This window comes from Pseudophryne corroboree, chromosome 2, assembly GCF_028390025.1.
Source record: "Pseudophryne corroboree isolate aPseCor3 chromosome 2, aPseCor3.hap2, whole genome shotgun sequence".
Classification (NCBI taxonomy): domain Eukaryota; kingdom Metazoa; phylum Chordata; class Amphibia; order Anura; family Myobatrachidae; genus Pseudophryne; species Pseudophryne corroboree.
The window spans coordinates 16,215,625-16,242,921 of NC_086445.1; the positions used below are offsets into that span (position 1 = coordinate 16,215,625).

The 27,297-nt window shown below is 48.3% G+C and overlaps 1 pseudogene; it reads left to right on the forward strand.

Annotated features, from left to right (window-relative positions):
- The window catches only part of LOC134989128 (uncharacterized), a 76,835-nt pseudogene that overhangs the window by 28,202 nt on the left and 21,336 nt on the right, over positions 1-27,297 (forward strand).

The window sequence follows — 27,297 nt, forward strand, 5'->3', positions numbered from 1 at the left end:
CCCCAGTACATAGGGTATATACAGTGTATGTGATGTCCTGATGCGGTACTGTGCACGTCACCCTATACACCCCCAGTACATAGGGTATATACAGTGTATGTGATGTCCTGATGCAGTACTGTGCATGTCACCCTATACACCCCCAGTACATAGGGTATATACAGTGTATGTGATGTCCTGATGCGGTACTGTGCACGTCACCCTATACACCCCCAGTACATAGGGTATATACAGTGTATGTGATGTCCTGATGCGGTACTGTGCACGTCACCCTATACACCCCCAGTACATAGGGTATATACAGTGTATGTGATGTCCTGATGCGGTACCGTGCACGTCACCCTATACACCCCCAGTACATAGTGTATATACAGTGTATGTGATGTCCTGATGCAGTACTGTGCACGTCACCCTATACACCCCCAGTACATAGGGTATATACAGTGTATGTGATGTCCTGATGTAGTGCTGTGCACGTCGCCCTATACACCCCCAGTACATAGGGTATATACAGTGTATGTGATGTCCTGATGCAGTACTGTGCACGTCACCCTATACACCCCCAGTACATAGGGTATATACAGTGTATGTGATGTCCTGATGTAGTACTGTGCACGTCACCCTATACACCCCCAGTACATAGGGTATATACAGTGTATGTGATGTCCTGATGCAGTACTGTGCACGTCACCCTATACACCCCCAGTACATAGGGTATATACAGTGTATGTGATGTCCTGATGTAGTACTGTGCACGTCACCCTATACACCCCAGTACATAGTGTATATACAGTGTATGTGATGTCCTGATGCGGTACTGTGCACGTCACCCTATACACCCCCAGTACATAGGGTATATACAGTGTATGTGATGTCCTGATGCGGTACTGTGCACGTCACCCTATACACCCCCAGTACATAGGGTATATACAGTGTATGTGATGTCCTGATGCGGTACTGTGCACGTCACCCTATACACCCCCAGTACATAGGGTATATACAGTGTACGTGATGTCCTGATGTAGTACTGTGCACGTCACCCTATACACCCCCAGTACATAGGGTATATACAGTGTATGTGATGTCCTGATGTAGTACTGTGCACGTCACCCTATACACCCCCAGTACATAGGGTATATACAGTGTATGTGATGTCCTGATGCGGTACTGTGCACGTCACCCTATACACCCCCAGTACATAGTGTATATACAGTGTATGTGATGTCCTGATGCAGTACTGTGCACGTCACCCTATACACCCCCAGTACATAGGGTATATACAGTGTATGTGATGTCCTGATGCAGTACTGTGCACGTCACCCTATACACCCCCAGTACATAGGGTATATACAGTGTATGTGATGTCCTGATGCAGTACTGTGCACGTCACCCTATACACCCCCAGTACATAGGGTATATACAGTGTATGTGATGTCCTGATGCGGTACTGTGCACGTCACCCTATACACCCCCAGTACATAGTGTATATACAGTGTATGTGATGTCCTGATGCGGTACTGTGCACGTCACCCTATACACCCCCAGTACATAGGGTATATACAGTGTATGTGATGTCCTGATGCGGTACTGTGCACGTCACCCTATACACCCCCAGTACATAGGGTATATACAGTGTATGTGATGTCCTGATGTAGTACTGTGCACGTCACCCTATACACCCCCAGTACATAGGGTATATACAGTGTATGTGATGTCCTGATGCTGTACTGTGCACGTCACCCTATACACCCCCAGTACATAGGGTATATACAGTGTATGTGATGTCCTGATGCGGTACTGTGCACGTCACCCTATACACCCCCAGTACATAGGGTATATACAGTGTATGTGATGTCCTGATGCGGTACTGTGCACGTCACCCTATACACCCCCAGTACATAGGGTATATACAGTGTATGTGATGTCCTGATGCAGTACTGTGCACGTCACCCTATACACCCCCAGTACATAGGGTATATACAGTGTATGTGATGTCCTGATGCAGTACTGTGCACGTCACCCTATACACCCCCAGTACATAGGGTATATACAGTGTATGTGATGTCCTGATGCGGTACTGTGCACGTCACCCTATACACCCCCAGTACATAGGGTATATACAGTGTATGTGATGTCCTGATGTAGTGCTGTGCACGTCACCCTATACACCCCCAGTACATAGGGTATATACAGTGTATGTGATGTCCTGATGTAGTACTGTGCACGTCACCCTATACACCCCCAGTACATAGTGTATATACAGTGTATGTGATGTCCTGATGCAGTACTGTGCACGTCACCCTATACACCCCCAGTACATAGGGTATATACAGTGTATGTGATGTCCTGATGCAGTACTGTGCACGTCACCCTATACACCCCCAGTACATAGTGTATATACAGTGTATGTGATGTCCTGATGCGGTACTGTGCACGTCACCCTATACACCCCCAGTACATAGGGTATATACAGTGTATGTGATGTCCTGATGCAGTACTGTGCACGTCACCCTATACACCCCCAGTACATAGTGTATATACAGTGTATGTGATGTCCTGATGCAGTACTGTGCACGTCACCCTATACACCCCCAGTACATAGGGTATATACAGTGTATGTGATGTCCTGATGCTGTACTGTGCACGTCACCCTATACACCCCCAGTATATAGGGTATATACAGTGTATGTGATGTCCTGATGTAGTACTGTGCACGTCACCCTATACACCCCCAGTACATAGGGTATATACAGTGTATGTGATGTCCTGATGCTGTACTGTGCACGTCACCCTATACACCCCAGTACATAGGGTATATACAGTGTATGTGATGTCCTGATGCGGTACTGTGCACGTCACCCTATACACCCAGTACATAGTGTATATACAGTGTATGTGATGTCCTGATGCGGTACTGTGCACGTCACCCTATACACCCCCAGTACATAGGGTATATACAGTGTATGTGATGTCCTGATGCGGTACTGTGCACGTCACCCTATACACCCCCAGTACATAGGGTATATACAGTGTATGTGATGTCCTGATGCTGTACTGTGCACGTCACCCTATACACCCCCAGTACATAGGGTATATACAGTGTATGTGATGTCCTGATGCTGTACTGTGCACGTCACCCTATACACCCCCAGTACATAGGGTATATACAGTGTATGTGATGTCCTGATGCAGTACTGTGCACGTCACCCTATACACCCCCAGTACATAGGGTATATACAGTGTATGTGATGTCCTGATGTAGTGCTGTGCACGTCACCCTATACACCCCCAGTATATAGGGTATATACAGTGTATGTGATGTCCTGATGCTGTACTGTGCACGTCACCCTATACACCCCCAGTACATAGTCTATATACAGTGTATGTGATGTCCTGATGTAGTACTGTGCACGTCACCCTATACACCCCCAGTACATAGGGTATATACACTGTATGTGATGTCCTGATGTAGTACTGTGCACGTCACCCTATACACCCCCAGTACATAGTGTATATACAGTGTATGTGATGTCCTGATGTAGTACTGTGCACGTCACCCTATACACCCCCAGTACATAGGGTATATACAGTGTATGTGATGTCCTGATGTAGTACTGTGCACGTCACCCTATACACCCCCAGTACATAGGGTATATACAGTGTATGTGATGTCCTGATGCAGTACTGTGCACGTCACCCTATACACCCCCAGTACATAGGGTATATACAGTGTATGTGATGTCCTGATGTTGTACTGTGCACGTCACCCTATACACCCCCAGTACATAGGGTATATACAGTGTATGTGATGTCCTGATGCGGTACTGTGCACATCACCCTATACACCCCCAGTACATAGGGTATATACAGTGTATGTGATGTCCTGATGCGGTACTGTGCACGTCACCCTATACACCCCCAGTACATAGGGTATATACAGTGTATGTGATGTCCTGATGTAGTACTGTGCACGTCACCCTATACACCCCCAGTACATAGTGTATATACAGTGTATGTGATGTCCTGATGCAGTACTGTGCACGTCACCCTATACACCCCCAGTACATAGGGTATATACAGTGTATGTGATGTCCTGATGCAGTACTGTGCACGTCACCCTATACACCCCCAGTACATAGTGTATATACAGTGTATGAGATGTCCTGATGTAGTACTGTGCACGTCACCCTATACACCCCCAGTACATAGTGTATATACAGTGTATGTGATGTCCTGATGCGGTACTGTGCACGTCACCCTATACACCCCCAGTACATAGGGTATATACAGTGTATGTGATGTCCTGATGTGGTACTGTGCACGTCACCCTATACACCCCCAGTACATAGGGTATATACAGTGTATGTGATGTCCTGATGCGGTACTGTGCACGTCACCCTATACACCCCCAGTACATAGGGTATATACAGTGTATGTGATGTCCTGATGTAGTACTGTGCACGTCACCCTATACACCCCCAGTACATAGGGTATATACAGTGTATGTGATGTCCTGATGCAGTACTGTGCACGTCACCCTATACACCCCCAGTACATAGGGTATATACAGTGTATGTGATGTCCTGATGCGGTACTGTGCACGTCACCCTATACACCCCCAGTACATAGGGTATATACAGTGTATGTGATGTCCTGATGCAGTACTGTGCACATCACCCTATACACCCCAGTACATAGGGTATATACAGTGTATGTGATGTCCTGATGCGGTACTGTGCACGTCACCCTATACACCCCCAGTACATAGGGTATATACAGTGTATGTGATGTCCTGATGCGGTACTGTGCACATCACCCTATACACCCCCAGTACATAGGGTATATACAGTGTATGTGATGTCCTGATGCGGTACTGTGCACGTCACCCTATACACCCCCAGTACATAGGGTATATACAGTGTATGTGATGTCCTGATGTAGTACTGTGCACGTCACCCTATACACCCCCAGTACATAGGGTATATACAGTGTATGTGATGTCCTGATGTAGTACTGTGCACGTCACCCTATACACCCCCAGTACATAGGGTATATACAGTGTATGTGATGTCCTGATGCGGTACTGTGCACGTCACCCTATACACCCCCAGTACATAGGGTATATACAGTGTATGTGATGTCCTGATGTAGTACTGTGCACGTCACCCTATACACCCCCAGTACATAGGGTATATACAGTGTATGTGATGTCCTGATGTAGTACTGTGCACGTCACCCTATACACCCCCAGTACATAGGGTATATACAGTGTATGTGATGTCCTGATGCGGTACTGTGCACGTCACCCTATACACCCCCAGTACATAGGGTATATACAGTGTATGTGATGTCCTGATGTAGTACTGTGCACATCACCCTATACACCCCCAGTACATAGGGTATATACAGTGTATGTGATGTCCTGATGCAGTACTGTGCACGTCACCCTATACACCCCCAGTACATAGGGTATATACAGTGTATGTGATGTCCTGATGTAGTACTGTGCATGTCACCCTATACACCCCCAGTACATAGGGTATATACAGTGTATGTGATGTCCTGATGCGGTACTGTGCACGTCACCCTATACACCCCCAGTACATAGGGTATATACAGTGTATGTGATGTCCTGATGTAGTACTGTGCACGTCACCCTATACACCCCAGTACATAGGGTATATACAGTGTATGTGATGTCCTGATGTAGTACTGTGCACGTCACCCTATACACCCCCAGTACATAGTGTATATACAGTGTATGTGATGTCCTGATGCGGTACTGTGCACATCACCCTATACACCCCCAGTACATAGTGTATATACAGTGTATGTGATGTCCTGATGCGGTACTGTGCACGTCACCCTATACACCCCCAGTACATAGGGTATATACAGTGTATGTGATGTCCTGATGCGGTACTGTGCACGTCACCCTATACACCCCCAGTACATAGGGTATATACAGTGTATGTGATGTCCTGATGCGGTACTGTACACGTCACCCTATACACCCCCAGTACATAGGGTATATACAGTGTATGTGATGTCCTGATGCAGTACTGTGCACGTCACCCTATACACCCCAGTACATAGTGTATATACAGTGTATGTGATGTCCTGATGCGGTACTGTGCACGTCACCCTATACACCCCCAGTACATAGGGTATATACAGTGTATGTGATGTCCTGATGCGGTACTGTGCACGTCACCCTATACACCCCCAGTACATAGGGTATATACAGTGTATGTGATGTCCTGATGCAGTACTGTGCACGTCACCCTATACACCCCCAGTACATAGGGTATATACAGTGTATGTGATGTCCTGATGCAGTACTGTGCACGTCACCCTATACACCCCCAGTACATAGGGTATATACAGTGTATGTGATGTCCTGATGCGGTACTGTGCACGTCACCCTATACACCCCCAGTACATAGGGTATATACAGTGTATGTGATGTCCTGATGTAGTACTGTGCACGTCACCCTATACACCCCCAGTACATAGGGTATATACAGTGTATGTGATGTCCTGATGCGGTACTGTGCACGTCACCCTATACACCCCCAGTACATAGGGTATATACAGTGTATGTGATGTCCTGATGCGGTACTGTGCACGTCACCCTATACACCCCCAGTACATAGGGTATATACAGTGTATGTGATGTCCTGATGCGGTACTGTGCACGTCACCCTATACACCCCCAGTACATAGGGTATATACAGTGTATGTGATGTCCTGATGCGGTACTGTGCACGTCACCCTATACACCCCCAGTACATAGGGTATATACAGTGTATGTGATGTCCTGATGCGGTACTGTGCACGTCACCCTATACACCCCCAGTACATAGGGTATATACAGTGTATGTGATGTCCTGATGCGGTACTGTGCACGTCACCCTATACACCCCCAGTACATAGTGTATATACAGTGTATGTGATGTCCTGATGTAGTGCTGTGCACGTCACCCTATACACCCAGTACATAGGGTATATACAGTGTATGTGATGTCCTGATGCTGTACTGTGCACGTCACCCTATACACCCCCAGTACATAGGGTATATACAGTGTATGTGATGTCCTGATGTAGTACTGTGCACGTCACCCTATACACCCCCAGTACATAGGGTATATACAGTGTATGTGATGTCCTGATGTAGTACTGTGCACGTCACCCTATACACCCCCAGTACATAGGGTATATACAGTGTATGTGATGTCCTGATGCAGTACTGTGCACGTCACCCTGTACACCCCAGTACATAGGGTATATACAGTGTATGTGATGTCCTGATGCAGTACTGTGCACGTCACCCTATACACCCCCAGTACATAGTGTATATACAGTGTATGTGATGTCCTGATGCAGTACTGTGCACGTCACCCTATACACCCCCAGTACATAGGGTATATACAGTGTATGTGATGTCCTGATGCGGTACTGTGCACGTCACCCTATACACCCCCAGTACATAGGGTATATACAGTGTATGTGATGTCCTGATGCGGTACTGTGCACGTCACCCTATACACCCCCAGTACATAGGGTATATACAGTGTATGTGATGTCCTGATGTAGTACTGTGCACGTCACCCTATACACCCCCAGTACATAGGGTATATACAGTGTATGTGATGTCCTGATGCAGTACTGTGCACGTCACCCTATACACCCCCAGTACATAGGGTATATACAGTGTATGTGATGTCCTGATGTAGTACTGTGCACGTCACCCTATACACCCCCAGTACATAGGGTATATACAGTGTATGTGATGTCCTGATGTAGTACATACAGTGTATGTGATGTCCTGATGTAGTACATCACATACACTGTAGTACATATATACAGTGTATGTGATGTCCTGATGTAGTACTGTACACGTCACCCTATACACCCCCAGTACATAGGGTATATACAGTGTATGTGATGTCCTGATGCAGTACTGTACACGTCACCCTATACACCCCCAGTACATAGGGTATATACAGTGTATGTGATGTCCTGATGCAGTACTGTGCACATCACCCTATACACCCCCAGTACATAGGGTATATACAGTATATGTGATGTCCTGATGTAGTACTGTGCACGTCACCCTATACACCCCCTATACACCCCCAGTACTGTGCACGTCACCCTATACACCCCCAGTACATAGGGTATATACAGTGTATGTGATGTCCTGATGCAGTACTGTGCACGTCACCCTATACACCCCCAGTACATAGGGTATATACAGTGTATGTGATGTCCTGATGCGGTACTGTGCACGTCACCCTATACACCCCCAGTACATAGGGTATATACAGTGTATGTGATGTCCTGATGCGGTACTGTGCACATCACCCTATACACCCCCAGTACATAGGGTATATACAGTGTATGTGATGTCCTGATGCTGTACTGTGCACGTCACCCTATACACCCCCAGTACATAGGGTATATACAGTGTATGTGATGTCCTGATGCAGTACTGTGCACGTCACCCTATACACCCCCAGTACATAGGGTATATACAGTGTATGTGATGTCCTGATGCTGTACTGTGCACGTCACCCTATACACCCCCAGTACATAGGGTATATACAGTGTATGTGATGTCCTGATGCGGTACTGTGCACGTCACCCTATACACCCCCAGTACATAGGGTATATACAGTGTATGTGATGTCCTGATGTTGTACTGTGCACGTCACCCTATACACCCCCAGTACATAGGGTATATACAGTGTATGTGATGTCCTGATGCGGTACTGTGCACGTCACCCTATACACCCCCAGTACATAGGGTATATACAGTATATGTGATGTCCTGATGCTGTACTGTGCACGTCACCCTATACACCCCCAGTACATAGGGTATATACAGTGTATGTGATGTCCTGATGTTGTACTGTGCACGTCACCCTATACACCCCCAGTACATAGGGTATATACAGTGTATGTGATGTCCTGATGCGGTACTGTGCACGTCACCCTATACACCCCCAGTACATAGGGTATATACAGTATATGTGATGTCCTGATGCGGTACTGTGCACGTCACCCTATACACCCCCAGTACATAGGGTATATACAGTGTATGTGCATAGGGTATATACAGTGTATATATATATATATATATATATATATATAAACACACACACACACACACACACACACACACACACACACACACACACACACACACACACGGTGTATGTGTATAGGGTATATATATAGTATATGTACATAGGCTATATACAGTATATGTGCATAGGGTATGTACAGTATATGTATAGTATATGTGCATAGGGTATGTACAGTATACGTGCATAGGGTATGTACAGTATGGGGGGTCATTCCGAGTGGTTCGCTCGTTATTTTTTTCTCGCAAAGGAGCGATTAGTCGCTAATGCGCATGCGCAATGTCCGCAGTGCGACTGCGCCAAGTAAATTTGCTATGCAGTTAGGTATTTTACTCACGGCATTACGAGGTTTTTTCTTCGTTCTGGGGATCGGAGTGTGATTGACAGGAAGTGGGTGTTTCTGGGCAGAAACTGGCCGTTTTATGGGTGTGTGCGAAAAAACGCTACCGTTTCTGGGAAAAACGCGGGAGTGGCTGGAGAAACGGAGGAGTGTCTGGGTGAACGCTGGGTGTGTTTGTGACGTCAAACCAGGAACGAAACTGACTGAACTGATCGTAGATGCCGAGTAAGTCTGGAGCTACTCAGAAACTGCTAAGAAGTGTCTATTCGCAATTCTGCTAATCTTTCGTTCGCAATTTTGATAAGCTAAGATTCACTCCCAGTAGGCGGCGGCTTAGCGTGTGCAAAGCTGCTAAAAGCAGCTTGCGAGCGAACAACTCGGAATGACCCCCTATATGTATATAGGGTATAGACAGTATACGTGCATAGGGTATATACAGTGTATGTACATAGGGTATATACACAGTGTATGTACATAGGGTATATACAGTGTATGTACATAGGGTATATACAGTGTATGTACATAGGATATATTATATATATATATATATATATATATATATATATGGTATATGTGCATAGGGTATATACAGTATATGTATATAGGGTATATATAGTATATGTTAATAATATATATACAGTATATGTACATAGGGTATATACAGTGTATGTGTATAGGGTATATACAGTGTATGTGTATTGGGTATATATATATATATATATATATATTATATGTACATAGGGTATATACAGTATATGTGCATAGGGTATATACAGTATATGTGCATAGGGTATATACAGTGTATGTACATAGGGTATGTACAGTATATGTACATAGGGTATATACAGTGTATGTACATGGGGTATATACAGTATATGTATATAGGGTATATATAGTATATGTGCATAATGTATATAAAGTATATGTATATAGGTAATATATAGTATATGTGCATAGGGCATATACAGTGTATGTATATAGGGTATATGCAGTATAAGTCTATAGGTTATATATAGTATATGTGCATAGGGTATATATAGTATATGTATATAGGGTGTATATGTATATAGGGTATATATATGTAGTATATGTATATAGGGTATATATAGTATATGTGCATAGGGTATATACAGTGTATGTATATAGGGTATATGCAGTATATGTATATAGGGTATATATAGTATATGTATATAGGGTGTGTGTGTATATATATATATATATATATATATATATATAGTATATAGGGTGTATATGTATATAGGGTGTGTGTATGTATATATATATATATATATATATATGTATGTATGTGTATATAGGGTATATATAGTATATGTGCATAGGGTATATACAGTATATGTATGTAGGGTATATATAGTTTATGTATATTGGGTATATATAGTATATGTGCATAGGGTATATACAGTGTATGTATAGTATATAGGGTGTATATATAGTATATGTATATAGGGTATATATATATATATATATATATATATATTTATTATATGTGCATAGGGTATATACACAGTATATGTATATAGGGTATATATAGTATATGTGCACAGGGTATATACAGTATATGTATATAGGGTATATATAGTATATGTGCATAGGGTATATACAGTGTATGTCTATAGGGTATATACAGTATATGTATATAGGGTATATATAGTATATGTGCATAGGGGATATCCAGTGTATGTGATATGTGTATCCTGCAGGCTGTCTGCCGTTCTGCGTACAAGGGCAGCGCGTCGGCTGGGTGCTACAGCCGGTGGCACAGCTTCTCTCCCAGACCTCCGATGTGTTCACCCTACGTACAGACCCCTCTGCCCAGCTGGAGCTTAGTGACCGTCTGCGCTGCCTCCAGGACAGGACACGGGCTGTACAAGAGGTGATGGAGTCATTGAGAGCTCAGGACGTCTTCCCCTGTCTCCGGGAATGGAGGGATGAGGTGAGGACATTGCAGAGTCTGAGCAAAGTGCAGCGTAGGCTGTGTATCCCCTCATAGCAATCTGCGTATGTCCGTCACCAGAGGCCGCGTTCTGCGCTACGCTCAGATAACATGTGGCGTGCTGCAGTGCATGCTGGGAACTGTTACTCTATACCAGCTGCAGGCTATAAGCTTTGTATCCCCTCATAGCCATCTGCGTATGTCCGTCACCAGAGGCCGCGTTCTGCGCTACACTCAGACAAGATGTGGCGTGCTGCAGTGCATGCTGGGAACTGTTACTCTATACCAGCTGCAGGCTATAAGCTGTGTATCCCCTCATAGCAATCTGCGTATGTCCGTCACCAGAGCCCGCGTTCTGCGCTACGCTCAGATACCATGTGGTGTGCTGCAGTGCATGCTGGGAACTGTTACTCTATACCAGCTGCAGGCTATAAGCTGTGTATCCCCTCATAGCAATCTGCGTATGTCCGTCACCAGAGCCCGCGTTCTGCGCTACGCTCAGATACCATGTGGTGTGCTGCAGTGCATGCTGGGAACTGTTACTCTATACCAGCTGCAGGCTATAAGCTGTGTATCCCCTCATAGCAATCTGCGTATGTCCGTCACCAGAGCCCACGTTCTGCGCTACGCTCAGATAACATGTCGTGCTGCAGTGCATGCTGGGAACTGTTACTCTATACCAGCTGCAGGCTATAAGCTGTGTATCCCCTCATAGCAATCTGCGTATGTCCGTCACCAGAGCCCACGTTCTGCGCTACGCTCAGGTAACATGTGGTGTGCTGCAGTGCATGCTGGGAACTGTTACTCTATACCAGCTGCAGGCTATAAGCTGTGTATCCCCCTCATAGCAATCTGCGTATGTCCGTCACCAGAGGCCGCATTCTGCGCTACGCTCAGATAACATGTGGCGTGCTGCAGTGCATGCTGGGAACTGTTACTCTATACCAGCTGCAGGCTATAAGCTGTGTATCTCCTCATAGCAACCTGCGTAGTTCCATCACCAGAGCCCGCGTGCTGCGCTACGCTCAGATAACATGTCGTGCTGCAGTGCATGCTGGGAACTGTTACTCTATACCAGCTGCAGGCTATAAGCTGTGTATCCCCTCATAGCAATCTGCGTATGTCCGTCACTAGAGCCCGCATTCTGCGCTACGCTCAGATAACATGGCGTGCTGCAGTGCATGCTGGGAACTGTTACTCTATACCAGCTGCAGGCTATAAGCTGTGTATCCCCTCATAGCAATCTGCGTATGTCCGTCACCAGAGCCTGCGTTCTGCGCTACGCTCAGATAACATGTGGTGTGCTGCAGTGCATGCTGGGAACTGTTACTCTATACCAGCTGCAGGCTATAAGCTGTGTATCCCCTCATAGCAATCTGCGTATGTCCGTCACCAGAGCCCGCGTGCTGCGCTACGCTCAGATAACATGTGGTGTGCTGCAGTGCATGCTGGGAACTGTTACTCTATACCAGCTGCAGGCTATAAGCTGTGTATCCCCTCATAGCAATCTGCGTATGTCCGTCACCAGAGCCCACGTTCTGCGCTACGCTCAGATAACATGTGGCGTGCTGCAGTGCATGCTGGGAACTGTTACTCTATACCAGCTGCAGGCTATAAGCTGTGTATCCCCTCATAGCAATCTGCGTATGTCCGTCACCAGAGGCCACGTTCTGCGCTACGCTCAGATAACATGGCGTGCTGCAGTGCATGCTGGGAACTGTTACTCTATACCAGCTGCAGGCTATAAGCTGTGTATCCCCTCATAGCAATCTACGTATGTCCGTCACCAGAGCCCGCGTTCTGTGCTACGCTCAGATAACATGTGGCGTGCTGCAGTGCATGCTGGGAACTGTTACTCTATACCAGCTGCAGGCTATAAGCTGTGTATCCCCTCATAGCAATCTACGTATGTCCGTCACCAGAGCCCGCGTTCTGTGCTACGCTCAGATAACATGTGGCGTGCTGCAGTGCATGCTGGGAACTGTTACTCTATACCAGCTGCAGGCTATAAGCTGTGTATCCCCTCATAGCAATCTGCGTATGTCCGTCACCAGAGCCCACGTTCTGCGCTACGCTCAGGTAACATGTGGTGTGCTGCAGTGCATGCTGGGAACTGTTACTCTATACCAGCTGCAGGCTATAAGCTGTGTATCCCCTCATAGCAATCTACGTATGTCCGTCACCAGAGCCCGCGTTCTGCGCTACGCTCAGATAACATGTGGCGTGCTGCAGTGCATGCTGGGAACTGTTACTCTATACCAGCTGCAGGCTATAAGCTGTGTATCCCCTCATAGCAATCTACGTATGTCCGTCACCAGAGCCCGCGTGCTGCGCTACGCTCAGATAACATGGCGTGCTGCAGTGCATGCTGGGAACTGTTACTCTATACCAGCTGCAGGCTATAAGCTGTGTATCCCCTCATAGCAATCTGCGTATGTCCGTCACCAGAGGCCGCGTTCTGCGCTACACTCGGATAACATGGCGTGCTGCAGTGCATGCTGGGAACTGTTACTCTATACCAGCTGCAGGCTATAAGCTGTGTATCCCCTCATAGCAATCTACGTATGTCCGTCACCAGAGCCCGCGTGCTGCGCTACGCTCAGATAACATGGCGTGCTGCAGTGCATGCTGGGAACTGTTACTCTATACCAGCTGCAGGCTATAAGCTGTGTATCCCCTCATAGCAATCTGCGTATGTCCGTCACCAGAGCCCGCGTTCTGCGCTACGCTCAGATAACATGGTGTGCTGCAGTGCATGCTGGGAACTGTTACTCTATACCAGCTGCAGGCTATAAGCTGTGTATCCCCCTCATAGCAATCTGCGTATGTCCGTCACCAGAGGCCGCATTCTGCGCTACGCTCAGATAACATGTGGCGTGCTGCAGTGCATGCTGGGAACTGTTACTCTATACCAGCTGCAGGCTATAAGCTGTGTATCCCCTCATAGCAATCTGCGTATGTCCGTCACCAGAGGCCGCGTTCTGCGCTACACTCAGATAACATGGCGTGCTGCAGTGCATGCTGGGAACTGTTACTCTATACCAGCTGCAGGCTATAAGCTGTGTATCCCCTCATAGCAATCTACGTATGTCCGTCACCAGAGCCCGCGTTCTGCGCTACGCTCAGACAAGATGTGGCGTGCTGCAGTGCATGCTGGGAACTGTTACTCTATACCAGCTGCAGGCTATAAGCTGTGTATCCCCTCATAGCAATCTGCGTATGTCCGTCACCAGAGCCAGCGTCCTGCGCTACGCTCAGATAATGTGTGGCGTGCTGCAGTGCATGCTGGGAACTGTTACTCTCTACCAGCTGCAGGCTATAAGCTGTGTATCTCCTCATAGCAATCTGCGTATGTCCGTCACCAGAGCCCGCGTTCTGCGCTACACTCAGGTAGCATGGTGTGCTGCAGTGCATGCTGGGAACTGTTACTCTATCCCAGCTGCAGGCTATAAGCTGTGTATCCCCTCATAGCAATCTGCGTATGTCCGTCACAAGAGCCCGCGTTCTGTGCTACACTCAGATAACATGTGGCGTGCTGCAGTGCATGCTGGGAACTGTTACTCTATACCAGCTGCAGGCTATAAGCTGTGTATCCCCTCATAGCAATCTGCGTATGTCCGTCACCAGAGCCCACGTTCTGCGCTACGCTCAGGTAACATGTGGTGTGCTGCAGTGCATGCTGGGAACTGTTACTCTATACCAGCTGCAGGCTATAAGCTGTGTATCCCCTCATAGCAATCTACGTATGTCCGTCACCAGAGGCCGCGTTCTGCACTACGCTCAGACAAGATGTGGCGTGCTGCAGTGCATGCTGGGAACTGTTACTCTATACCAGCTGCAGGCTATAAGCTGTCTGTGTCCCAGGGGCAGATTTATCAGACCTTGGAGAGAGATACAGTACCAACCAGCTTCTGTCATTTTTCAAACACAGCCCGTAACATGGCAGCTAGGAGCTGATTGGCTGCTACTTTATCTCTCTCCAAGCTTTGGTAAATCTGCTCCTTAGAGAGTGGAGGTAAGCGCCACCTGAGGTGATGAGAGATGGGGTCTGGGTGACCGCAGAGAGGGGTTTCCTGTCCTGTGAAATCCTTTCTGACGCTTAGAGGACATGTGACGCGGGATCAGTGACTGAACAGAACATTGATTAACGTTGGTTGTACAGGGAGCTGATCACAAGTTCTAGTCATCTGTCTATGTGAGCTCCTGGCCAGCCCCCGCCAGCGGTGATACGGTTAATTTACCCTGACTCTCCGTCTCTTCCTTAGCTCTATGATGTGAAGGGTCTCCTCTCAGACCCCCCCTCTCCTCCGCATGGAGCGAGCTGCAACACGTGAGTAACACATTATTGCTCAGGTATGAAAGAGGCTTCTTATCCCCAAGAGCTTGCAATCTTTTGTTACCAGTCCTTCTATACTGCATGTTTCATTACATCTCTGCCAGAGACTCTCCCTGTATACATCTCTGTCGCTTCATCTCTGCCAAAGACTCTCCCTGTATCCATCTCTGTCGCTGCATCTCTGCCAAAGACTCTCCCTGTATCCATCTCTGTCGCTGCATCTCTGCCAGAGACTCTCCCTGTATACATCTCTGTCGCTTCATCTCTGCCAGAGACTCTCCCTGTATACATCTCTGTCGCTTCATCTCTGCCAGAGACTCTCCCTGTATCCATCCCTGTCACTGCATCTCTGCCAGAGACTCTCCCTGTATCAATCTCTGTCGCTGCATCTCTGCCAAAGACTCACCCTGGCCTGTATCCACTATCCATCTCTGTCACTGCATCTCTGCCAGTGACACTCCCTGTATCCATCTCTGTCGCTGCATCTCTGCCAGTGACACTCCCTGTATCCATCTCTGTAACTGCATCTCTGCCAGAGACTCTCCCTGTATCCATCTCTGTAACTGCATCTCTGCCAGAGACTCTCCCTGTATCCATCTCTGTCGCTGCATCTCTGCCAGAGACTCTCCCTGTATCCATCTCTGTAACTGCATCTCTGCCAGAGACTCTCCCTGTATCTATCACTATCGCTGCATCTCTGCCAGACACTCTCCCTGTATCCATTTCTGTCGCTGCATCTCTGCCAGAGACTCCCTGTATCCATCTCTGTCGCTGCATCTCTGCCAGAGACTCTCCCTATTGGGGTCATTCTGAGTTGATCGCTCGCTAGCAGGTTTTTTGCAGCCGTGCAAACGCTATGCCTCCGCCCACTGGGAGTGTATTTTAGCTTAGCAGAAGTGTGAACGTTTTTATCGCAGACCACCTGCAAAAAAAAATGTGTCGTTTCAGAGTAGCTCAAAACCTACTCAGCGCTTGCGATTACTTCAGACTGTTCAGTTCCGGATTTCACGTCACATACCCGCCCAGCGTTCGCCCTGCCACGCCTGCATTTTCCCTGGCACGCCTGCATTTTTCCGAACACTCCCTGAAAACGGTCAGTTGCCACCCAGAAACGCCCACTTCATGTCAATCACTCTGCGGCAACCAGTGCGACTGAAATGCATCGCTAGACACTGTGTAAAACTGCATCATTCGTTGTGCATGCATAGAACTGCCGTTTTTTAGCCTGATCGCTGTGCTGCAAACAAATGCAGCTAGTGATCAACTCGGAATGACCACCTATATCCATCTCTGTCGCTGCATCTCTTCCAGAGGCTCTCCCTGTAACCTTCTCTGTTGCTGCATCTCTGCCAAAAACTCTTCCTGTATCCATCTGTCGCTGCATCTCTGCCCAAAACTCTCCCTGTATCCATCTCTGCACTGCATCACTGCCAAAGACACTCCCTGTATCCATCTCTGTCGCTGCATCTCTGCTAGTGACACTCCAAGTATCCATCGCTGTCGCTGCATCTCTGCAGGAGACTCTCCCTGAATCCATCTGTCACTGCATCACTGCCAGAGACTCTCCCTGTATCCATCTCTGTCGCTGCATCTCTGCCATAGACTCTCCTTATATCCGTCTGTCGCTGCATCTCTGCCAGACTCTCCCTATATCTATCACTATCGCTGCATCTCTGCCAGAGACTCTCCCTGTATCCATCTCTGTCGCTGCATCTTTGCCAGAGACTCTCCCTGTATCCATCTCTGTCGCTGCATCTTTGCCAGAGACTCTCCCTGTATCCATCTGTCGCTGCATCTCTGCCAGTGACACTCCCTGTATCCATCTCTGTCACTGCATCTCTGCCAGTGACTCTCCCTTTATCCATCTCTGTTGCTGCATCTCTGCCATAGACTCTCCCTGTGTCCATCTCTGTTGCTTCATCTCTGCCAGATTCTCCCTGTATCCATCTCTGTCGCTGCATATCTGCCACTCTCCCTGTATCCATCTCTGTCGCTGCATCTAGAGACTCTCCCTGTATCCATCTCTGTCGCTGCATCTCTGCCACTCTCCCTGTATCCATATCTGTTGCTGCATCTCTGCCAGAGACTCTCCCTGTATCCATCTCTGTCAATGCATCTCTGCCAAAAACTCTCCCTGTATCCATCTCTGTCGCTGCATCTCTGCCAGAGACTCTCCCTGTATCCATCTCTGTCGCTGCATCTCTGCCAGAGACTCTCCCTGTATCCATCTCTGTCGCTGCATCTAGAGACTCTCCTTGTATCCATCTCTGTCGCTGCATCTCTGCCAAAAACTCTCCCTGTATCCATCTCTATAGCTGCATCTCTGCCAGAGACTCTCCCTGTATCCATCTCTGCACTGCATCTCTGCCAGAGACTCTACCTGTATCCATCTCTGTCGCTGCATCTCTGCCAGAGATTCTCCCTATATCCATCTCTGTCGCTGCATCTCTGCCAGTGACACTCCAAGTATCCATCTCTGTCGCTGCATCTCTGCAGGAGACTCTCCCTGTATCCATCTGTCACTGCATCTCTGCCAGAGACTCTCCCTGTATCCATCTCTGTCGCTGCATCTCTGCCATAGACTCTCCTTATATCCGTCTGTCGCTGCATCTCTGCCAGACTCTCCCTATATCTATCACTATCGCTGCATCTCTGCCAGAGACTCTCCCTGTATCCATCTCTGTCGCTGCATCTCTGCCAGAGACTCTCCCTGTATCCAGCTCTGCACTGCATCACTGCCAAAGACACTCCCTGTATCCATCTCTGTCGCTGCATCTCTGCCACTCTCCCTGTATCCAGCTCTGCACTGCATCACTGCCAAAGACACTCCCTGTATCCATCTCTGTCGCTGCATCTCTGCAGGAGACTCTCCCTGTATCCATCTGTCACTGCATCTCTGCCAGAGACTCTTCCTGTATCCATCTCTGTCGCTGCATCTCTGCCATAGACTCTCCTTATATCCGTCTGTCGCTGCATCTCTGCCAGACTCTCCCTATATCTATCACTATCGCTGCATCTCTGCCAGAGACTCTCCCTGTATCCATCTCTGTCGCTGTATCTCTGCCACTCTCCCTGTATCCATCTCTGTTGCTGCATCTCTGCCAGAGACTCTCCCTGTATCCATCTCTGTCGCTGCATCTCTGCCAAAAACTCTCCCTGTATCCACCTCTGTTGCTGCATCTTTGCCAGAGACTCTCCCTGTATCCATCTCTTTCGCTGTAGCTCTGCCAGAGACTCTCCCTGTATCCATCTGTTGCTGCATCTCTGCCAGTGACACTCCCTGTATCCATCTCTGTTGCTTCATCTCTGCCAGAGATTCTCCCTGTATCCATCTCTGTTGCTGCATCTCTGCCACTCTCCCTGTATCCATCTCTGTTGCAGCATCTCTGCCAGAGACTCTCCCTGTATCCATCTCTGTCGCTGCATCTCTGCCAGACTCTCCCTGTATCCATCTCTGTCGCTGCATCTCTGCCAGAGACTCTCCCTGTATCCATCTCTGTCGCTGCATTTCTGCCAGAGACTCTCCCTGTATCCATCTCTGTCGCTGCATCTCTGCCAGAGACTCTCCCTGTATCCATCTCTGTCGCTGTATCTCTGCCAGAGACTCTCCCTGTATCCATCTCTGTCGCTGCATCTCTGCCAGAAACTCTCCCTGTATCCATCTCTGTCACTGCATCTCTGCCACTCTCCCTGTATCCATCTCTGTCGCTGCATCTCTGCCAGAGACTCTCCCTGTATCCATCTCTGTCGCTGCATCTCTGCAGGAGACTCTCCCTGTATCCATCTGTCACTGCATCTCTGCCAGAGACTCTCCCTGTATCCATCTCTGTCGCTGCATCTCTGCCATAGACTCTCCTTATATCCGTCTGTCGCTGCATCTCTGCCAGACTCTCCCTATATCTATCACTATCGCTGCATCTCTGCCAGAGACTCTCCCTGTATCCATCTCTGTCGCTGCATCTCTGCCACTCTCCCTGTATCCATCTCTGTTGCTGCATCTCTGCCAGAGACTCTCCCTGTATCCATCTCTGTCGCTGCATCTCTGCCAAAAACTCTCCCTGTATCCATCTCTGTCGCTGCATCTCTGCCAGAGACTCTCCCTGTATCCATCTCTGTCGCTGCATCTCTGCCAGACTCTCCCTGTATCCATCTCTGTCGCTGCATCTCTGCCAGAGACTCTCCCTGTATCCATCTCTGTCGCTGCATCTCTGCCAGACACTCTCCCTGTATCCACCTCTGTCGCTGCATCTCTGCCAGAGACTCTCCCTGTATCCATCTCTGTCGCTGCATCTCTGCTAGACTCTCCCTGTATCCATCTCTGTCGCTGCATCTCTGCCAGAGACTCTCCCTGTATCCATCTCTGTCGCTGCATCCCTACCAAAAACTCTCCCTGTATCCATCTCTGTCGCTGCATCTCTGCCAGAGACTCTCCCTGTATCCATCTCTGTCGCTGCATCTCTGCCAGAGACTCTCCCTGTATCCATCTCTGTCGCTGCATCTCTGCCAGAGACTCTCCCTGTATCCATCTCTGTTGCTGCATCTCTGCCAGAGACTCTCCCTGTATCCATCTCTGTTGCTGCATCTCTGCCAGAGACTCTCCCTGTATCCATCTCTGTTGCTGCATCTCTGAATATTCACCTGTTCTCCCCCCATTTCCAGCTCTCCTTGGGGTGTCCCGATATGGGGTGCACGTGAATGGTTTCCTGCATAAGGGAACAGACACATATATGTGGATCGCCAGACGTTCATTGACGAAACCCACGTACCCTGGAAAGCTGGACCACCTGGTGAGGGCGTGAGTGACACCTGGGGGGTTCATACCTCAGTCAGGAAAAGATAACAGCAATAATCTCCTATATAATTGCCCAGATCTGTGACTCTGTGCCTGTGTGGATAACGCTGGGCGTGGCTAGGAGCTCTCATTGGGTTAGCAGCAGGTCTATCACACCCAGTCCACAGCTGATTGGGCGAGAAACACCCTCCCACACAGGTTACATCCAATGGGAAGCTCTGCCCTTTGCCTGCTGTGTGTTCCCAGAGCAGGATTAACAATGGGGCTGATGGAGCTGCAGCTCCAGGCCCACACCCCAAAATAGGCCCACTGCATCTGCAGCAACACACCCTCCAAAAATGTACACATAAAAATCGCTTCAAATTCGAAAAGGGGGCGTGACCATGGGTAAAGGGACATGTCCGCGCCCCTTTTCCTATACTTTCAATGGAAGTTTGGAGAGTCAAAAATCGGTACAGACCATAAAAAAAAGGTCCTGTACCTGGCAAAAAGGTGCAGCTGGAGGGTATGCCACTGCATGTGCAGCAAGTCTCTGCACTGTAAATAGGGAAACAATCCTTTTACTGCAGCGTCCTATGTCCTGCTGCCAGTCCGCCTGCCCCCTCCGGCATCAACAATCCCCACTCCCTAGCCGCGCCGCAGGTGGAACAAAAGCTGCTGCGGCCACCGGCATAGATGTGTATGACAGCGGCGCAGCGGAAGGCTTTCATAGCCCTCCCTGCGCCGCATACTCTCTGAGCCCCGGAGCCTCCTCTGCGCGTGATGTCACAGAAGTGCCTCCCCGCCACAGCCGCGCCCAGATCCCCAGAGGCCGTGACTACGCAACACAGCACCTGGGCTGCCGGCCTGGAAGCCCCGAGATGGCTAATGTAACGGATAGAGTGGGTGATATCGCGGAGGGTAATGACTGGACGCTGAATCAATGTAAAAGGTGACAGTGCTGTGCAGTGCAGTGGGTGTGCAGGGTCACTGACACTGCACTGCATTCTCACCTTTTACATTGATTCAGCCAGTCAGTCAGTTCTGCCAGCCAGTCACTATGGTCAGAGCCGGTGTCCCAACGCGCCGCATTACAGGGAAGTAGACGCACCAAATAAACTACAGCTCCCAGCAGCCCTTAGCGCCAAAGCATTCCGGACCTCAGGGCTGCTGGGAGCTGTAGTTTATTGAGTGCATCTTCTTCCCTGTAATGCGGTGCGTTGGGACACCGGCGCTAACAATAGTGACTGGCTGCTGTGAGAGTCTCCGGGAGAACCACTGCCAAAGGGAGGACAGCAGCCTAGCTGCTTCCAGGAGGAGAAGCAGGAGAAGCATTACCCACCCCTCCCCCACTCACAGTACCTCCGGGCCCCATCCGCGGCACCCCCACACCCCGCTTACACCACCCGCGGTGGCTCCAGACCCCTCCCCCACCCGCGGCACTACTGCACCCGCCCCTCCACCACCCGCTGTGGCTCCGGACCCCTCCCCCATACCTACTCAGAAACTGCACAAATATTTTTTGTACCGCTCGGCTGCACATGCGATCGCACACTTGCACAGCTAAAATACACCCCACTATAGGCGGCAACTATCTGATCGCAGCACTGCAAAAAATAGCTAGCGAGCGATCAGGTCTGAATTTAGGCCCTTTGTCCGTGATTGGAGGTAATAATCCATATAATACAAATATTGCACGCCATAAGGGCGTGCAAGGGTTAAGGGGGCGTAGCCCATTACGACGGTGTGATGAGCGCCCCTAGGGCACGATGACTCACCTAGTGATCATTAACATTCATTAATCTGAAGGTAATTGTGTGTGAGAAATCTCTGCCACCAGCAGCCGTGATAGTGAATAAGTGCGAGTGGGACGTGACCAGAGGGTTTATCTGTATAAAACCATACAGTAGAATATTATCCTCTCTGTCATGTATGACAGGCTGCCGGAGGAATCTCTGCAGGGTCCGGAGTGTGGGAGACTCTCCTCAAGGAGTGTACAGAAGAGGCGTGTATCCCAGAATCCCTTGCAGCCACTGCCAAACCAGCCGGGACCGTCAAGTAACCCCCACATATGTGTTTATTGCTAGCACACAAGAGTTCTGTGCATGTAATGCGTGTTGCAGCTGTGTTAGTGCATACATATTATTACATGGATAAGTGACAGTCACTGCAGCGGGCCCTGCTACATGCACTTCATATGTAATTCAGTCACAATGGCTTCACAAATACATCTAGTGGCCCCAGCTGATGAGTTGGACCTGTGGATATATACGTTATGGTAAGAACTTACCGTTGATAACGGTATTTCTCCTATGTCCACAGGTTTTCACAGGATAACATTGGGATATGATGGAGCGTCAGCGGATTGGCACCAAACGATCACAAGCATTCAGGCCTCCCAGGATGCACCGGGCTCATCCATATAATCCCGCCCACCGACTCAGTCAAATCAGTTGTTTCCAAAGCATTTAGGCAGGAGCATTATGTAGAACCCTATTCAGGCGAGAAGAACACACATGCATACCCTTCCACGCAAGAGGGAAGAAGTTAGGGAGTATAAAGATTCTCAAATCAGGTGCGTCAGGGTGGGATCCCTGTGGAAACCTGTGGACATAGGAGAAATACCGTAATCAACGGTAAGTTCTTACCATAACGTATATTTCTCCGGCTGGGTCCACAGGTTATCCACAGGATAACATTGGGATTTCCCAAAGCAAATGTTTAGTGGTGGGGACGCTCCTGATTGGACAGGAGAACCTTTCGCCCGAATTCAGCGTCATGAGAGGCAAAGGTATCCAAGGCATAATGTCTAATGAATGTGTTAATGGAAGACCATGTGGCTGCCTTACATATCTGTTCTGCTGAAGCACCATGTTGTGCTGCCCATGAAGGACCTACCTTACGCGTAGAGTAGGCAGAGACATTAGCCGGAACAGGGAGATCAGCTCGAGAGTAAGCTTCTGAAATCGTCATTCGAAGCCATCTTGCTAGCGTCTGTTTAGTAGCAGGCCATACCCTCTTATGAAATCCATAGAGAATGAAGAGAGAATCTGTCTTTCTGATGGCACTGGTACGATCTATGTAGATTTTTAATGCCCGGACCACGTCCAGCGACGCTTCTCCCGCAGACAGTCCTGATACCTGAAAAGCCGGGACTACAATTTCTTCATTAAGGTGAAACTTCGACACCACCTTTGGAAGATAACCAGACTTAGTTCTGAGAACTGCTTTATCTGGATAAAAACTCAGAAAAGGAGACTTACACGATAGTGCTCCTAAATCTGATACTCTTCTAGCTGATGCCATAGTCAGTAGGAAGAGTACCAGAGGCAGAACTCTGGGAGGCAATGGAGTCAGCTGCCGCCGGGCTCCTGCTTTGAAGGGGGGCACCTCTCCTCCTGTTCTATGTGTTCAGTGACATTAATCAATTAAGTTAATTGACAGCAGCCGGTATCTCTTCTGTAGTCGACTTCCCCACTAGCCACTACACATTACAAATCACACCCTCTTTATTATAGATACACTGGAAGCAGACAACTTACTGATGAAGCTATTTGCTCCTATAAAGGAAGCATGAGAATTCTAACTATATGAAGTTATTTCTCTGACAATTACAAGTAACTTCATAGAGTTAGAATTCTCATACTTCCTGTGCAAGAGCGCATATCTCCATCAGTAAGGTGCATGCTTCCAGTGTAATAGGTTGTGGGTTCTAATCCTGGATATGACACTTGCAAATTAATTGTCAGAGAAATAATCAGCATTGGAAGTGACTAAACAGATCTATGTAGTGTGTGGCTGGACCCTTACATAGATCTGCCTAGTTGCAACGGTTTTGTAGTAGCTTCATATAGTTAGAATCTTCAGGCTTGCTATGCAGGAGCAAGTGTGTGTGTGTGTGTGTGTGTGTGTGTGTGTGTGTGTGTGTGTGTGTATATATATATATAGGGGGGCACCAATATTTTCCTTGCCTCCGGGCAACTGGGTCAAACTTACGCCACTGAAGAGTACTTTAGCTGTTAACCATTTAATATCCACTTTTTTAAGTGGTTCAAATGGAGCCCCTTGAAGGGCTTTGAGAACCAGACTTAAATCCCACGGCACTGCAGGAGGAACAAAAGGTGGTTGAATGCGCAGCATTCCCTGGAAAAAAGTACGCACATCCTGTAAAGTAGCAATTTTATTTTGAAACCATACAGTCATTGCTGCAACTTGAACTCTCAAGGAAGCCACCTTCAAACCCTTATCCATTCCTGCCTGAAGGAAATCTAAGATTCTGGATACTCTGAAAGATTTTGGATCCATATTTCTTCACTGCAGCAATGAATATAGGTTCGCCATATTCGGTGATAAACGCGAGCTGAGGAGGGTTTCCTTGCTCTGAGCATAGTTTGAATTACCTGTTGTGAAAAACCTCGATTTTAGGATAGAGGTTTCAACAGCCACGCCGTCAGAGACAGCCAATCCAGATGCCTGTGACAACAGGGACCCTGCATTAGTAGATCTGGATGTTGAGGGAGCAGAATTGGCGCATCCCACGACATCCTCTGCGGATCTATGTACCAATGCCCTCTGGGCCATGCCGAAGCTATTACAATCACGGCACCCTTTGCTTGTTTATTTTCCTCACCACCATGGGTAGCAGGGAGATTGGAGGAAACAGATAAGCCAGATGAAAGTCCCATTTCACTGACAGTGCGTTCACCAGGATCGCTCCGGGGTCTTTTGTTCTTGACCCGTATGCCGGAACTTTGTGGTTCAGACGGGACGCCATGAGGTCTATCTCTGGCAACCCCCACTTGTCTACTAGCATCTGAAATACTTCCGGGTGTAGAGCCCATTTGGTTTCTTGAATGGTGTGCCGATGAGAAAGTCCGCTTCCCAGTTTAGGACTCCTGGAACGAACACTGCGGACAATGCTGGAAGATGGAGTTCTGCCCATTTTAGTATGTGACTTACCTCCTTCATTGCTCTTTGGCTGCGAGTTCCTCCCCGATGGTTGAGGTACGCTACTGCCGTTGCATTGTCCGAGCGGATTTGGACTGGTTTTCCTTGCAGAATGTCCTTTGCCTGAATCAGTGCCATGTATATGGCACGTAGTTCCAACAAATGTATTGACAGGCAACTTTACTCTTTGGTCCATTGTCCCTGGAACCATATTTTTCCGGACACTGCTCCCCAGCCCTGAAGACTGGCATCCGTTGTCAGGATCTCCCAATCTGATATCCAAAAGGGTCTCCCCTTGTCTAGATGAGAAGTCTGTAGCCACCAGGCTAACAACCTTTTTACCTTTACTGGAAGTACCATCCTTTGTTTTTTTATCGTCTGATGTACTCCATTCCATCTGGTCAGAATCAGATGTTGCAAAGGTCTTGAGTGGAATTGTGCATATTCCACCATGTCGAATGTTGACACCATCAACCCCATCACTCGCATTGTCGTGTGAACTGATATTGTTTGACTGTGCAACAATTCCTGAGTCATTAACTGCACCTTGGATATCTTTTCCACAGGTAAAATTATTTTCTGCAGACCTGAATCCAATACAGCTCCCAAGTGAATCATCCATTGTGACGGAATCAGAGACGACTTTGCCCAATTTATGAGCCATCCATGCTTCTGTAGACAAGTTATCGTCTGTTGGAGATGGCTCAAGAGCAATTCCTGGGATTGTGCCAGGATTAAAAGATCGTCGAGGTATGGAAAAATCCTTATCCCCTGTTTGCGGAGATAAGCTGCCATAACCACCACGATCTTGGTACATACTCTGGGGGCTGTGGCCAACCCAAAGGGTAAGGCCTGAAACTGAAAATGTTGCTGGAGGATAGCAAACCTGAGGTAACCCTGATGAGACAAGGCTATAGGCACATGCAGGTAAGCATCCTGTATATCCAGAGATACCATGTAATCCCCTGTTTCCATGGCCAAAACTATGGAGCGAAATGTCTCCATGTGGAACCTTGGTACCCAAATGTATTTGTTTAACATTTTGAGATTGAGGATGGGTCGAAACTACCCATTTGGCTTCTGGACCAAAAATAGGTTGGAGTAAAACCCCTTCCACCGTTGTTCCGGAGGTACTGGGACAATTACTACTGACTGCAGCAATTTGTGAACTACTTCTTGCAGTGCCCTGGCCCTCGTCTCTATGTGAGACGGGCTGGTACAAAAAAACCTTCGAGGAGGCTGCTTTTTGAATGGGAAAACATAACCCCGAGATACCACTTCTTTCACCCAAGCGTCTGTTGTCGACCGCTGCCATATGTGTGCAAACTGAAGAAGACGGCCCCCTACCTTGGAGTCCCCCAAGTGGAGGCCCGCACCCTCAGGCTGATGGTTTCTGTTCTGGTTTGGAAGTTGGCCCTCTAGTTGCCCACTGCTTCCTTGTTTTACCAAACTTATTGTGCTGGGTTTACTTAAACTCATTTTTACCTTTTGTTTTACCTTGCCACCGACGCTCATGTCTGCGACCCAGTCTCTTAGCGGTAAACCTTAGTGTATACAGACGCAGCGGCCTATTCTGCGACCGAGTCCCCTCGTGGTAGCGTCTGAGATGGAAGTGAGGCAATCAGTTCATGGCGGGAGACACATGGTAACTGGTCATGAACTAGGGGAGGGGCGACCAGGAGAGCGCCTGACTCCCAACTGCTGACATCAACCCTAGGGATCGCGGCCTCAAACTAATCCTGGCGCCTTATGATCCCTAAAGCCTAGCGCTGGAGTACCCATGGTGATGGCGCGCCAGCT